Source organism: Podarcis bocagei (assembly GCF_964188305.1).
Source record: "Podarcis bocagei genome assembly, chromosome: 7".
In the NCBI taxonomy this organism is placed as follows: Eukaryota; Metazoa; Chordata; class Lepidosauria; order Squamata; family Lacertidae; genus Podarcis; species Podarcis bocagei.
The window spans coordinates 26535351-26550894 of record NC_138132.1 but is presented as its reverse complement, the minus strand read 5'-3'; the positions used below and the strand labels follow the sequence as shown (position 1 = coordinate 26550894).

General features: G+C 45.1%; 1 protein-coding gene across 2 annotated transcripts in view; it reads left to right on the top strand.

The window, feature by feature from the left end:
* FGR (FGR proto-oncogene, Src family tyrosine kinase) overlaps positions 1 to 15544 on the top strand; it is a 59980-nt gene that overhangs the window by 28917 nt on the left and 15519 nt on the right. For both annotated transcript variants that reach the window (XM_081202764.1, XM_081202763.1), the window contains exon 2: positions 12379 to 12439. The gene's annotated coding sequence lies outside the window, so the exon portion shown is untranslated. The remainder of the gene's footprint in view (positions 1 to 12378; positions 12440 to 15544) is intronic.

Genomic DNA, 15544 nt, shown 5'->3' with positions numbered 1-15544 from the left:
ACCCAAAAATACTTAACAGCCTGGAATTGCTCTTAGTTCCTGTTTTTGTATTTGGGGAAGACGTTGAGGATGCATTTTTAATTTTTATAAAAATATCAAATCAGCGTGCCCCCGTGTGAACTAGAGATTGCCCAGAGTATTTAGAATATAAGAGAGGCCCTGCTGGAACATAGGACTAGCAGTCCTAGCAGTGTGGAACCCCAGGCCTGGGAGTTGAATGTGGCCCCCAGACATCTCATCTGGCCCTCATGATCCTCTCCAGGCCACACCCTCACTGACCCTGCTCTACGCTCTTTTTCTGTGCCTTGACCTGTGATGATGTCTTTTGCTTGCCTGCATGGAGGTTGGAGAAGGGGTGGGGGCTGAAAAATAGCCAACTGTAAGAAGGTAAGAAATGCATCTATTGCTCCATCCACCTCTTGTCTTTGGCCTGGCCCATCACTGGCATGTCATGGTCCCCACAAGATTCCCCACAAGGGGAAATGCAGCCCTTGAATGAAGGAAGTTCCTCAACCCTGGTGTAGGTCAACATCCTGTTTCCCACAGGGGCCAAATAAGTGCATCCAGGAAGCCCACAGCTGCAGTGGCAAAGTATCCTATTTTACAGTGGACAGTCCTCTATTTGATAGACTATCTGGTCTAAGGACCCATCAGTATTGTACCACTTTAAGCAGTTGTAGCTACTCCCAATAAATACTGGGAACTGTAGTTTTTTTTTAAGGGTGCTGAGAGTTGTTAGGAGAACTGCCCGTTCCCCCCACAGAGCTACTGCTGATTGACTGATTATTTCATTTCTATGCTGTTTAATAAATTCAATATATTGATAAGCAGTGCACAAAAAAACGGAAGCAACAACAGCCAACTTTAAACAAAATATTACAAAGATACAGGATAAAAATGTTACATTAATACAAAGTTACACACAAAAACAAATACAAATAACTATCATTTTCCTATCTGACACGCCCCCCCCCCCCGTTCTCCAGCTGTTCCCACAGTGGCTTAACAGTCAATCTCTCTTTTCAGGGAATGCTGACAACTGTAGCCCTATTAAGGAGATAGGGATCTCCTACAACTCTCAGCACCCTTAACACACCACAATTTGGGCAGCGGGGTGGGGGCGGGGGCAGTTAGCCAAAGATACAGCTTTAAATTTATAGTGCAGCTTGAGGCCTAGTCAAATTTCATCTCAATTGCTATCAAGTGTTTACATTATCTTTCCAGGCAGTTGCCTACTGACTTCCAATCTTGGGTCCAGTTTACATTATTAAATCCCTGCATATCCCTATGAGGTAAGATACAAGCTGAAATGAGAAACTGAGCCAGCTCCTGTGGAGAAGGTGAATTTTACCTTAGCACATTGGACCTCCTGAGGGTATCTTGCTGCTGAAAGTTAGATCTCTTGTACAAATTGCCTTGTCTCTTTCTGGATTGCTGAGGCATTATCTCATATTTCAATTATTCTACTCTTGCATTCAGAGAAGGAGAGAGGGAGAGCTTTATAAACGACATTAATCAAAGAGGTCTCTGAACCTTGCATAGAATAAAATTGTAGATGAAGTACAGCTAAAAGCTACAAAACTATTAAAAACAAACAATACATAAAATAACTAAAACGGATCAACTAAGGCAGAACAAGAAGTGGCAGTGCCTGGGTGACTGGCAGAGTGTGTGATCACAATCCTGACATTCCCACAAGGCGAAAGAGTCTCACAAGTGAATGTGTGATGTCTTGCCTTTAAATGCTTGGTGAGAGGAGTGGGGGAACTTGCTGGGACATCTTTGTTGCTTCTGTTCTGTTCTGAACTTCTTGCTGCGCTCCTGGGTTCCTGAATCATGACTTCCGAGCACTGTGTCTGCTGCTGATTCTGTCTGGTTATTTGCCTGAATAAGGATCTCTTCCTTCCTTCCTTGAAAGATCCTCCGTCTGTGTGCGTTGCAGGGGAGCCAGGGCAGTCGCTTGGATCAGAATGCTGGTTTGAAACAAGCAAACATGATTCCAAAGTAGCAACTATTTGAGAGGGATGGACAGACAGATGGATAGCAAAATGGTGTACATAGAACATTTTGGAGGGTTATTGGGGGAATATTTTATGGTGCCCCCAAACTCCTCTTCTGTGCCAAAAACGTACACTTCCAAAAACCTGGCAAAAACATTCCCTGTTGATATTCAGCGTTATGACCCAGGAGTGACCATGGCTCAGAAATCTATTGGGTTAATCTTTTGTCTTTATTGGTTATTGGGGGGATTTTTAATATACACATGGGGATTTGATGTGGATTAAAGGTTTCATTCATTCATTCATTCATTCATTCATTTGATTTATATAGCACTCTTCATCCAAAGATCTCAGAACGGTTCTTGATGGATTCACTGTTGATGAGAAGGGTAACTTTTAAGTCAGGGGAGTTGAAGCTATAGATTGGGTAAGGTCTAGGTCGCTTGTCCTGGACAAGCTGGCAAGTTAGATTCATGCTTTATGGTCATGTGGGGGCTGGCTGAGGGCAGACTGAGGTTGGTGGGACAGTGCCAGCCAACACTGAACTTATGTCAGCTTGTGAAAACACAGAAGGGTTTGTGGGAACCTGGGGGAGGGAGGGAAGCCATTACAGAGATAGCCCAGGGCTTGGAAGAGACATCATCTTATGAAGCCATAATTCTGGCTGCAGGCTGGGTTAAGCATTTCTCTAATGTATTTAGTGACCATTCAGGGCAATCCCACTAATCAGTTGCAAGTAAAGATTTGTTAAACTTACTGAAGGGCAACTGGTGTAGAATAAGGAAATTAAATCCCTCATTGAAGGTTTGAAATTTTTTTAAAGTAAAGAAGATATGTTGCCTCCTGAGCTTTTTAAGGACCACATGGAATGTTGGATACCCATCTCGGCAGGTTTATTTACTTTCATAAATAGCACGGCCCAAATCCCTTCTGGATGGAAGATGAGGACCATTGTCCCAAATTTCAAAAAAGGGGATAGAAATGATCCACAGAACTATTGCTCAGTTAGGCTACCAGACATTTCCTCCAAGCTTTATGTGTGACATCTCCTTCATGTATTATCAGACTGGCTGCACACTAATAATATTTTTCATGAACACCAAGCAGGGCTTAGAGGATACAGTACTATCGATCAATGCTTCACATTGATGCACATCATTAGGAAATATACCGAAAACATTACGAACACTCTATATGCCGCCTTCATTGATCTCTCTGCTGCTTTTGATTCTATTAAGCGAAGGAGAGTGTGGGAGAGACTACTTAAAGGCAGCAACGGCCACAGACTTCTGTTACTGATTTGGGAACTTTACAGTGACATGGAAATGAAGGTTAGAGTAGATCTTAAGGGTGGTGCGTCTGAAGCTTTCAAATCGACTCGAGCATTGAAACAAGGCTGGATTGGGGGCCCCCAGTCTTTTTAAGTTCTATATTAATGACTTGGTATCTTATTTAGCCCAAGTTTACTCCCCTTCTCCAGTAATTAGGAATTAAAAAATTCACATCTGTTGTACACAGCAGACACAGTTCTTCTTCCTCTTTCTCACCTGGGCCTTAAGAAGCTTTTGGCTGCTTTCAGTTCCTATTATAAGCATTAAAGCCTCTCCAAAACCAATATCATGATTTTCGGTAAACACAGTATTAGATTTAAATGGAGCATGGGGACCATCATGATTTAGAGCAGATCTGATCTTTTATATACCTTGGGATACTCTTTAGTGAATATCTGCCTTGGAACTGGCATATTGAGGCAGTGAAAGTCGACACATAGAAAGCCAATAGGGGCACTGATGAAATTTTACTGTAATGAGGGTGGTTAGCTATTCAAACCTGCACTGAAAAATTACAGTAGCAAAATGATCCCTCAAATGTTGTATGGAGCTGAAATCTGGGGTCACAACTTGAACTCGATTAAAGGGTTAGAAATAGTGCAGACTCAGTTTATTAGGAGATTATTCTCCTTACCTACAGGAGTGTCAGCATCTCTTTTACACACTGAAGCTGGGTGGGAAACGTATAACGCCAGAGCGGCTTGCACCCACTTAAACTACTTGAAAAGGCTCACTTCTTTACCCATTGAGCATCTCCTGGCTATGTGCTCTGTGGAACTGAGGACTAGCCATCTGTGGAATTCAAATGGTCAAAGTATTCTAGACTATTATTGTTTCCAGGAGTTGAACGTGGATAAGCTAAGGGACTGGCTCTTATGGCTAGAATCCAGAAGGGACCTGCAATCGATTTGAACCACCATTTTTTCTCCTTTTGAAAACAGAGCATTTCAGATCTAGCTATTTGACCCAAACTCTTGCCTTCCTCATTAAGAACTGCTTTTATAGAGTTGTGATTTCAAGTGCACACAGACCCTTTATTTGTGGGCAACCCCAGGTAGAATATATCTCCCATTGTATGCTAACTTGTCCATTTTACGCAGATCCAAGGAGGCTCTTTCTAAAACCCCACTTTGGACAGGAAATCAGCTCTCCCTGACAGAGAGGGTCCAGTGGTTGCTGAGTGACAACAGTGCTGTAGTGGCACATAAAGTGGCCCTTTTTTGCTCTGGAGGCAAAAAAAGGTTAGGAAGAAGTAACTGAGTTACTGTATCCCTGGTGGTTTCCCTGTTATTGTCACCTTCCTAATTTATGGTTCCTGTTTTTATTTGCAGTTGTTTGAGTTATATTTTAAGCGGCTTGTGGTTGTATGGATTTGCCATGGCTTTTGGCTAGTACAATGGGGTTTTTTTTTACATTATTAATTGTAGAGATAGATGATGGGGCAGCTCCAACAGGCGACAGAGCTACATCAGTTGCCACCTATTTCATTCTAGACCAGCACACACTAGCAGGAAACAGGCTGTGATATGAAAGTGAAGGCAATACACTTGTTGCTGAGACCACAGTTGGTTATTTCTGTGTCATCAGATTAGACTTTGGCCAGCGTGGTTTCTGCTCTGAAAAGCGCCACGTGGTCTGTGAGGTGGAAATGGAACTTTAGAATGGGTTTATTTACTGCAATTTGAGCTCGCCTTTTTTCTATGTAGCTGAAGGGATCGTGGGGTGGTTCTCTCAAGCTTCCATTTTTATCTTGTGACAGAACAATCCTGTGAGGTAGGCCAGGCTGCCAGGTGGTGAATGGCTCAAGGTAATCCAATCAGATTTCATGGCTGGCGGGGCGGGGGGGGGTGAGGCAGCCTCAGTCCTAGCCCAACACACTTAACTGCTGCACCAGATTGGATTCACAGTGTTGGAAAAGTCATGGTTTTCCTCAAGGGTGGGGCTGGTTCACTGCTTCCTGATTGGGGCGGCAGTTACAAAATGGAGAAGTTTGCTCAGCCGATCGTGAGTCAAGGAACTCTGATCGGGAAGGGTAGTCCAGTCCATCTTCCTCTTCCCGCTTTGCCTCAGGTTACACACAGCCAACCGATGCCCTTCAGATGTTGCTGAGCTACAGTTTCCATCATGCCTGATGGGAGTTGGAGTCCAACAACAACAATGGCTTCAAGTTGCAAGAAAGGAGATTCCGACTAAACATCAGGAAGAACCTTCTGGCAGTAACAGCTGTTTGACAGCGGGACGGACCCCCTCACGAGGTCGTGGATTCTCCTTTTTAAGCAGAGGTTGGATGGCCATCCGTCATGGGTGCTCGATGCAGCTGAGATTCCAGCATTGCAGGGGGTTGGACTAGATGACCCTTGGGGGTCCCTTTCAACTCCACAGTTCTATGATTTTATTAACAGTTTGAGGGAACTGCACTGGCTACCCCTGATGCGGGCTGCTCCAGGAGGAGAAGTGTTCTTCTAAGTGGGGCTATAGCTCGGCACTAAAGAAGGTCCCACACTCCTAAGAAGAGCCTGATGGACTGGCCCATCTTAGTCCAGCATCCTGTTCTCACAGTGGCCAACTGGATGCCTGTGGTAAAACCGCAGGCAGGATCTGAGCACAACTCTCCTCTTCTGCAGCATTCAGAAGCATTGCTGCCTCCAGATGAGGAGTCACTGACAGGCTTATCCTCCACAAATCTGTCTAATCCTCTTTTAAACCCATATAGGTTGGTGGCCATCAATGCCTCTTGTGCAAGTGACCTGTATAATTTGACCCCATGCAGTATGAAGGACTTTCTTTTATCTGTCCCAAATTTTCCAAGTTCTACTGTTTTGGATGTCCACAAGTTCTAGTGTTTTGACAGAGGGGGAAACGCTTGTTTCCACTACAGTGGTACCTCGGGTTACAGACGCTTCAGGTTACAGACTCCGCTAACCCAGAAATAGTACCTCAGGTTAAGAACTTTGCTTCAGGATGAGAACAGAAATCATGCAGCGGCGGCACAGTGGCAGCAATAGGCCCCATTAGCTTAAAGTGGTGCTTCAGGTTAAGAACAGTTTCAGGTTAAGAGCAGACCTCCGGAACGAATTAAGTTCTTAACCCGAGATACGACTGCACTTGCTTTCTCCATGCCATGCATTATTTTATAAATTTCTGCAATGTTGCCTCGTACTCGCTTCTTCTCTAAGCTGAAAAGTCCCAGATGCTGCAGCCTTCCCTCCTAGGAGAGTCACTCCATTCAGCTCCCAGCATCTCCCCCATCCCATGGTTGTAGCCAATGAACATTTACTCAGAGTAGACCTATTGAAGTCCATGGTCCTGGCCCATTAATTTCAATGTATCTTTTCTGAGTAAACCTTAGTTTAGCACAAGCCCCTGTCAATAGTTTATAAAGATTTGTGATGATCTACAAGAATAACAAACTGCAGAGGAAATGGAAGAGAAGAACAGTAGCTGACATGAGAGCAAAAACTATAAAGGAAGAAAAACAACCCTGATGCCCTTTTGGGAGGCAGAAAGCACCAGGAGGGAAAGAGATATCTAATAATTAAATTATGGCTCAGATATTAGCAGCCTTGGGGCCTGTGGAATAACTGGAAACCCAGATATTTGTTTTTGATCAGATAAGTAGGAAGACAAGCAAGGGGTGAGAAAGAGGGGGAGGTGCTAAGTAAGAGCAATCTCTAACTCTCCATATCTCCAGAAAACAAATTTAGACATATATTATTTTTAAATAACAGTGCTATTTTTCTAGAAAAAGAGGTGCTGGAACTCACCATGAACCCTTGTTCTCTTCTAATGACAATGGCGCCCACCTGAGAGCTGCCAAAATTGAGTTCTGGCTGAAAAAGGCTTGAAAAATAGATACCCCTTTCACTCCTTTTGTAGACGCAACAATGCATCTACAAAAGGAGTGAAGTAGCCCAGGCCCAGCCTGAAGCCCTTCTGAGCTACACGGCCTCACTGGCTTGGCTTCGCATCCTCCTTGAGAGATTTTACTTGGGTGGAATGCATTCTTCACCTTAGTGCCTCTTGCTAACCTGGAATTGGAGCAGAGAAGGGGAATGTGAGTCTGTGCAAAAACTAGCCTACTGTAACAGGCCCTCTGGACTCTCCCCAGCCACAGTCCTGCTCCTCTCCTCAGGCCACAGCCCTTCCTGGGTCTGCTGCACTGGAATATCTCCTTGAACCCTGATGGTGCATTTTTGCTTGTCTGGATGGAGGACAGTGTGTAGAAACTGGCTTAGTGTACAGTGATAAATTCCCCGCTCTCTCTTTGCTCTTTCCACTTTTTCCTCTGGTCCTTCCCACTCCTGGCACGTGGCCCCTGGACTGTTGCCCAGAAGGGAATGGGGGACTCAGTCTGAAAAGGTTTGCCACCCCTGCCTTAGAATAACCAGTTTGCCATCAGAGGCACAGGACGGCATGTCAAACGACAGACAGACATGTCAGTCTCCGTCAGAACCTCTCTTTGTTACTGCTCAGTGAAGGGTTAAAGAGCTGTGGTGGGCTTGGCTGGTCCTGGCTTCCCCAGAGGTCTCTATCTTCCTTCTCACCGCCACCCCCCACCCCTTGCCCTTTGGGCCGCTTTGAAGGGCGCCCAACGCCCTTGAGCCACGACACGTCCAATTCAGTCCATCCTTCTTTGCTCCCATTGTGTTAAGGCACCCACCATGGAAAACAATTTCACAGACCAGCCGTCAGGAGAGAAAGATCGGGGGTGACAATTGCCTGGCCGGCAAATGGGCCTGGTAGCGAAACAGAGAGCAGAGCAAACTCGGCAGAGGGCCCAGAGCAGGGAGTCTGGCGCTGCTGCTGCTGCTGCTGCTACTGATGCTGCTTTTGTGGGGGTAGGGATGAAGGGAAGGCACACTGACTTCGCTCCAGCTCTTGGGAGCTAGCAGTGTGTGGAATCAGCAGCCCTCAAGATTGCACGGTCACATGTTTGGGCATAGACATGAGAAAACCGGTGAGCAAACAATTTAAGGTGCCTAAATGCAAAATAGGGACGCGGGTGGCACTGTGGGTTAAACCACAGAGCCTAGGACTTGCCGATCAGAAGGTCGGCAGTTCGAATCCCCACGACGGGGTGAGCTCCCGTTGCTTGGTCCCTGCTCCTGCCAACCCAGCAGTTCGAAAGCACGTCAAAGTGCAAGTAGATAAATAGGTACCGCTCCAGCGGGAAGGTAAACAGCGTTTCTGTGCACTGCTCTGGTTCGCCAGAAGCAGCTTAGTCATGCTGGCCACATGACCCGGAAGCTGTACGCCGGCTCCCTCGGCCAATAAAGCGAGATGAGCACCGCAACCCCAGAGTTGGTCACTACTGGACCTAATGGTCAGGGGTCTCTTTACCTTTAAATGCAAAATAACGGCATAACAAGCCTCTCTGTGAGAAAAGCAACCTAACAGCTGTCTCAGACCCTCCAAGTGCCCCTGTTTTCCAGGGACAGCCCCAGATTTACACAAGCCGCCCCGGTTTCAGATTTGATCCCAGAATGTCCCTATTTTCATTGGAGAAATCTTGGAGGATAGGATATCTTAAATAAGAAAAATAACATAAGAACGAGCCTGCTGGATCAGGCCAATGACCCATCTAGTCCAGCATTGTGTTTTCACAGGAGTCAACCAGATGGGGAGCCCGCAAGGAGGCAGTATGTGACTGAATCCCATTTTGAAACAGCAACCATCTGGAAGCGCCTTTTATCTCACCTCTCTGCAAACTTTGCAACCCAATCAGGATGGGTGCTCAATAAACAGGCCACCTGGAAATGGCTGAGAATGCTTATGCTGTAGAACAAGCTCCGTTGAAGCTTGTGTGGTCAACTCTTCAGTTTCTTTGCTGTAATCCTGAAGTCCACTTGCTGGAGTCAGGTGCAAAAAGAGGAAGGATAGGGAAAACATACACTTAGAATTAAGAAAGAGCACCAGGGCTGAGCTTGCAATCCTGCCACAGACAAAAATCCACTCCTGGTTTTCCAACCATGTTATTTTATTTTTTTGTCATTTCAGCAGCTTAATTTAGGAAGCATTGGGTGGGTGGGAGAGTCATTTTGTTGTTGCAGTTGAACAACTGGGAGTTGCAAAGCCTTGCCAATTTACGGCAAATCGCCCAGAAATGTACTAATAGATCCCAATCCACCTCCTGCCTTGCCCTGCAAGTTCTATGACTCCCCTAGCTAAGTGCAGAGCCACAGGGAAGCAGGATGGAATTGGAAGGAGTGAGGGAGTGTCATGGGCCCCACAATGCTGTCAAGATCAGGGCTGGGCTGGCAAGCCCCAAGGTGGCAACAGCAGCAGCAGGAAGAAGAAGGAACAAAGAGGAGGGGCCTGACTGATGGGAAGTGGGATTTGAAGGCAGTGCTCTGCCACGTGTACCTTGCTTTCAGCCACTTCAGAAAGGAGAACAGGGATGCCAGCTCCTTCCTGCCCCCACTTCCTGGCAAAGTGGAGGGTCTCAGTGGAGGCTGGGGAGGGCAGTAGGCAGTGCAGGGAGGCAGGTAACTCAGAAGGTGGCAGCAACTGCTACTAAGCCTGTACTGTTGCTTCCTTGAGTAAATATCTCTTCCTTACTTACACATAACAGCCTCTCTCTGCATGTGTTGATTGCGAGATGGGAAGTGGGTAACACAGGTAAATGTAAAGGTAAAGGGACCCCTGACCATTAGGTTCAGTTGCGGACGACTCTGGGGTTGCGGCGCTCATCTCACTTTATTGGCCAAGGGAGCCGGCGTACAGCTTCCGGGTCATGTGGCCAGCATGACTAAGCCACTTTTGGCGAACCAGAGCAGCACACGGAAATGCCGTTTACCTTCCTGCTGGATCAGTGCCTATTTATCTACTTGCACTTTGACGTGCTTTCAAACTGCTAGGTTGGGAGGAGCTGGGACTGAGCAACAGGAGCTCACCCCATTGCGGAGATTCGAACCGCTGACCTTCTGATCGGCAATCCCTAGGCTCTGTGGTTTAACCCACAGCACCACCTGCGTCCCGGGTAACACAGGAAACCCTTGAATAGAGCAATCATAGAAGTTGGAAGGGACCCTGAGGATAATCTAGTCCAACCCTTCAATGCAGGAATATGCAACTGTCCCATACGGGGATTGAACCTGCAACCTTGGTGTTATCAGCACCACCCTCTAACCAACTGAGCCTTCCTGTATCCTAAGAACAGTAAGGAAATATAACAAATAAGTGGCTTGGCCCCCTTAACCCTCCTGGGATTTGAGCACAAGGCTGAGTCTTATCCCCACCATATTCCACAGCCAGAGATCGAACCTGGTTACCTTCCAGGACCCAGACGGTCAGGGCAGTATCAAAGGAACACACGCTGTCTTCTCCTTCCAAGTGTGCCTTGTGACTGATACGGAAGGGGGGGGGCATGTCTTCTTCACCTCCTTCTTCGCTACAATATATCCATTTATTTCCAATTGTCAATGTCAGAAGGGACTAAAATCTATAAAATTCATAGAAAATCAACGTGCCAATTTGCTCAATTTCTCTAGGACTCCATGACACCTCCCCTGTCCTCCATAATCCCTCAAGCAAGGTGTCAAGACCCTAATCCTGCCAAACCACTCTGCCAAGCCTTTCCTCCGGGCAAGGCCAGGTGGCAGACCATGCATACATGGACCATTGTCTTCTCATCAGGTACTCAGGATGTGCTTATCTGCGCATATCTCCAGCTCTGCATATTCCCTCCCCTCCTCCATATGTTAATCCTGTGTGACCCAACCTCTTCTTAATGTATTCATGATGTAACTGGGATGTATTTTGCACTGTATTCTGGGACATGGAGGGAAATTTCAAAAGTTCATGTCACCCCTTTCTCGCTGTTCAATCTCGTCTTGAACCTGTTGCACAATAAACTTGCAACCTTCAGTTTGCTCCTCTCTCCGGCTGAGCTCATTTTCTTCCGCAGGGACCCGCGGACTTAGTCCGGCGAGCTGGGTGGCGGAGTAGCCTCGCACCCAAATTTTACCGTAACATGCCCAACCCAGATCTGGTCCTGAGGGCTGGGGCACACTCGTTGTTGTTGTTGTGTGTACATTTATACCCTGCCTTTTCCCCTGACAGGGACTCAAGGGGGCTTACAGATAAAAATCAGAACAGCTAAAAACATAGAACAGATTTAGTGGATGCACTGGGGGGAGGGGAGAGAAATGGGAGAGTCCTGCTGCACAAGCAGAAATCCTTGTGGCTCGTGGAACGTGTTATCTGCACAAGTTTGGATACAACCTTCAGTATTTTGCAGGAGGGATTCAAGTGAATACCAGAACTTTAGTGTTGTGCCTTCAGAGTGGATTAAAAGACTCTGTTGCCCTAGCACAACAAACATACCTTTTTTAAAAAAGAGACTTTTTGTAGTTTGGAAAGTGACAGGGAAATGAATCGGAAAGTGTGGAATTAATTAACAACAGGAAGACTTATAAGCACCCTGCAAGCAATTCAGGATGAATGCAGAACAAATGCTTATTATTAATATTTATTATTATTTACTTATTTAGAGCATTTGTACCCAACTCTAAAAAGGCTCACAGAGTGGCTTACATACAGTCAATTAATCCAAGCTGGTCTCTGCCCACAGGCTCTCAAGTTAAAAAACAAAACGTGACACAGAAGGGGAAAGGGATAGGGAGGGAAGAGGGAAATGAAGATCAAACTCAGGCACTAATTCTTAAACATTTGTCCTTATAATGACCAGATTGCAAGGTTCTATGACCTCACAAACAAATCAGAACAAATGCTCCATAAAGGCCATGTATAATCTACCCTCTGCGTAAACTTTGTGCAAGAAAATCAAATGCTCAGTAAATGCAATGCAGACTTGCAATGTCCTTTGCAATGTCCATCAGAGGAATGGGACCATCATCTGGGTCACCTGTGTTGTGAGTTTTGACATAAGGATTCCTACCTGTCTGCAAGGACACTGCAATGGATGGATTCCGGTGTGCTAAGTGCTTGTCCCTTGGAGGGGATGTGACAGTGTAGGGCATGAGATTTAGTATCTCTGGGTAGTAACCAAGCCTCTTTCTGTTTGTCTTCCTCCTGTTCTTTCTTAGGCACGTGTTCCTGTCCAGCAGGAGACATGGCACAGCAGCACTGACCTGACGGGACAGCCTGGTAAGTGGGCAGGTGGTAGGGGAGAAATTGGAGTCAGTTCACATCCTAAAGGCAAACTTAGCCTAATTTGAAGTTTCCGAAACAATGAAATTTGAAATTTGCACTTTTCTGAATTTCATAATGCAGTTCTCTGGCCAAGAAGTGTGTACCCAAAATGCATATACCAGGGTAAAGTGTCCACTTAAAATGCATTTCTTTATCCTGACATGCTGGGCATTGTAGGGGTTGGACTAGATGACCCTCATGGTCCCTTCCAACTCTACCATTTATGACGGGAGAAAATGGTCTGCACACGTGTGGCTTTGTCATTGTTTTATGTCTACCAGAAACCATAAAATGCCTGTTTTGTGCTGCAATGACGTTATGGAGATCCCATGGGACAAAATTACATTATTTATTTATATTTATAATATTTTATAATATTTTTTACCTGTCCTTTATCGAAAAACAGGGTCATCACCAGAGGGTGGCCAGCTTGGTTATTTGCTTGGACTACAAGACCAGTAAAGGGGTCACTGCCCTAACATTTGTACCATTTCCACCTTGCACAGAATACCCAAGAATCTCGGTTGCAGCATAGATGAAATCTCAGTTTGCCTGTCCTGCCTCTCCCAGGCTAGGGGGTCCACTGAGGGCTCCCCAAATCCTGGAGCCAGCCCTGATCAAAATATTCCAGGGTAGAGATGCAAGAAGACATCAATTTCTGTTCTGCCCTGTATTTGTTGCATGGAACTCTGTTTCTATTCCACTGCAGCTCATTTTCCAACAAAAAACTAAGTTACTTGTCTCACTGTCCACCGGTGAAAGTACCGACTTACATAATTAATTACATAAATTACATTGCCATTATATTATTCCTCCCCGTTCATTTCAGCACAAAGGTCCGACAACGCAAACAGGGGAAGAAAACGCAATCAATTACATATTGTTTGCAGACTGAAAGCAACGAGAGCAAATGCCAATCCTGTTTTGCTGGATTGATTTCTGTTCTAGACATGGGATGAATAAGCAAATACCAGCAATTTCTGCTTCCGTTTTCATCAGAATCCCCCAATATCCCTTTTCCGGGAGGGGGTGTGTGTCAATCAATGGCACTCCACAATAAATGCAGTTTCAAAACCCACAAATAAGCAACAAGATGGAAGGCTACAAATATATTGTTTTAATGCTGCAATGTGCCCCAGTTACTGGTTGTACGAGAAATATCCCCCAGATAACAGCCGTGGTTCCTCAGTGTGTGTCTGAGAGAAGAAACCCATGGCAATGTTATTGTCTCTGCATGTTTATACATGTCTTACCTCCCCCCGACCCAGCGCCAACCATTCCTCACTTGCTTCCCACTGTCCTACTAACCCAGGGCTGTCGGTGGCAGGTGTCTCTAATGTCCCTGTCACTCCGGATTAAGAGATGCTCCCTCCCACCCCACCCCCCTCCTGGGTGCCTTGCCTGCATTCCTTCACTACTTGCAGATCCAGACTCTGCCTAAGGGCCCGTCTAGAAGCAGCTTTGCACTCGCTTTCCTTCCACGAAGATGGGAAGAGCTTGTTTTCTGAAGGTGGCATGGTGGGGGGGGGGGCGGCACATGTGGATTTTGTTTTGCCTTCCCTGGGCAAATTAAAATCCCTCCTCCAGCCCATACAGGGACTGATTTGTTTATTTTATATATTTCAGGGGTGTGTATATATAGATCTCTATCTCTATGTATTGATCATGTGTGTTTTCAATCATTAAATGCAAATAACTAAGACTAAATTCATCTGTCCATAAATAAACAAACATTATATGAACGTTAAATACACATAGTAAGTAAGTAAATTTCAGTTTGTTTTTAATATTGTGTTTTCATGTTGTAACCTCACCCAAGACCTTGGGTAATCAATAATAATAATAATGTGCAAAATCTTTTTTTAAAAAGCATTTTAAAATTTATTTCTGACAACCCAGAAGTACAGTAGCAGGGCATTAGATGGTACCACATACAAAAACAAAAAAGGAATACTCACACAGCAGTCAAAATCAAGACACCCATATTTCCCAAGCTGGCTTAGATGGTGAACGTGGAGCATCTAAGTCCAAAGCAGAGGAAATAAAATTCCCCCAGCTGAGGTGGAATTGTTCTGGGCCTCCATTCCTCTGGAGACACACAAATGTATGTGTTATTCCTTCCGCAAAAACCGTAAGTTCTTAAACTACAAGGACAAACGTATATTTTTTCAAACTTTTCCATTGCCGGGCTACTGAAATCCCTGCTGCAGCAAAGGTTCTTTAGAATGACAAGCTCTCATGTTAAATATGCATATTGTGCAAACTCATTCAGCATTATCCAATATAAGTTAACCTGATTGTTTCCTTTAATTTGTAAAACAACCAGGGCTCTAAACAGAATTTCCTTAAGCTAACTATATTTCGTTATCTAACCGGAGTTCCGATATGTTTAAAACTGTATCTCCCCTAATAACCAATGTGGATTTATCGCCTCCTGTGCCCTTTCTTTCCAATATATGAACAAGCTCCACTTTTCTACAAATCTCACTGCCAGCCTTCTGTAATCCTTATTATATTTGCAAGTTTGGCCATCTGAGCTACATTTAGAATCTTAGTCTCAATTTTCTATTTCTGCATGGTCAGATTTCTTCTATGCTTAACACAGAGCTATTCGGGCTGCTGTAAGAAGGTGCGGCCTCCACTTATTTATATACTGCTTAATATTCACAATTTCTAAGTGGTGTGAGATACAGTGGTACCTTGGTTTACAACCATAATCCGTTCCGGAGGTCCATTTGTAAACCAAAACAGGTTGTAACTCAAGGCGCACTTTTGCCAATGGGGCCTCCCCCCCCCAAAAAAACCTTGTTTGTAACCCCCCCAAAATGGGTTGTAATCCAAAAAAAGTTTGCAAATCGGGACACACACTTCTGGGTTTGACGTGTTTGTAATCCAAAACGTATGCAGACCAGACTGTTTGCAAACCAAGGTACCACTGCAAAATGTTCTGGGTTTTTAAATAAAAAAAATGCATAGAATATAAGAACAATTAAAATTCATCCTAGAAACAGAAATTTACATTAAAATGCTGTCATTTTCAAAGTCAGGGTACAGGGACAG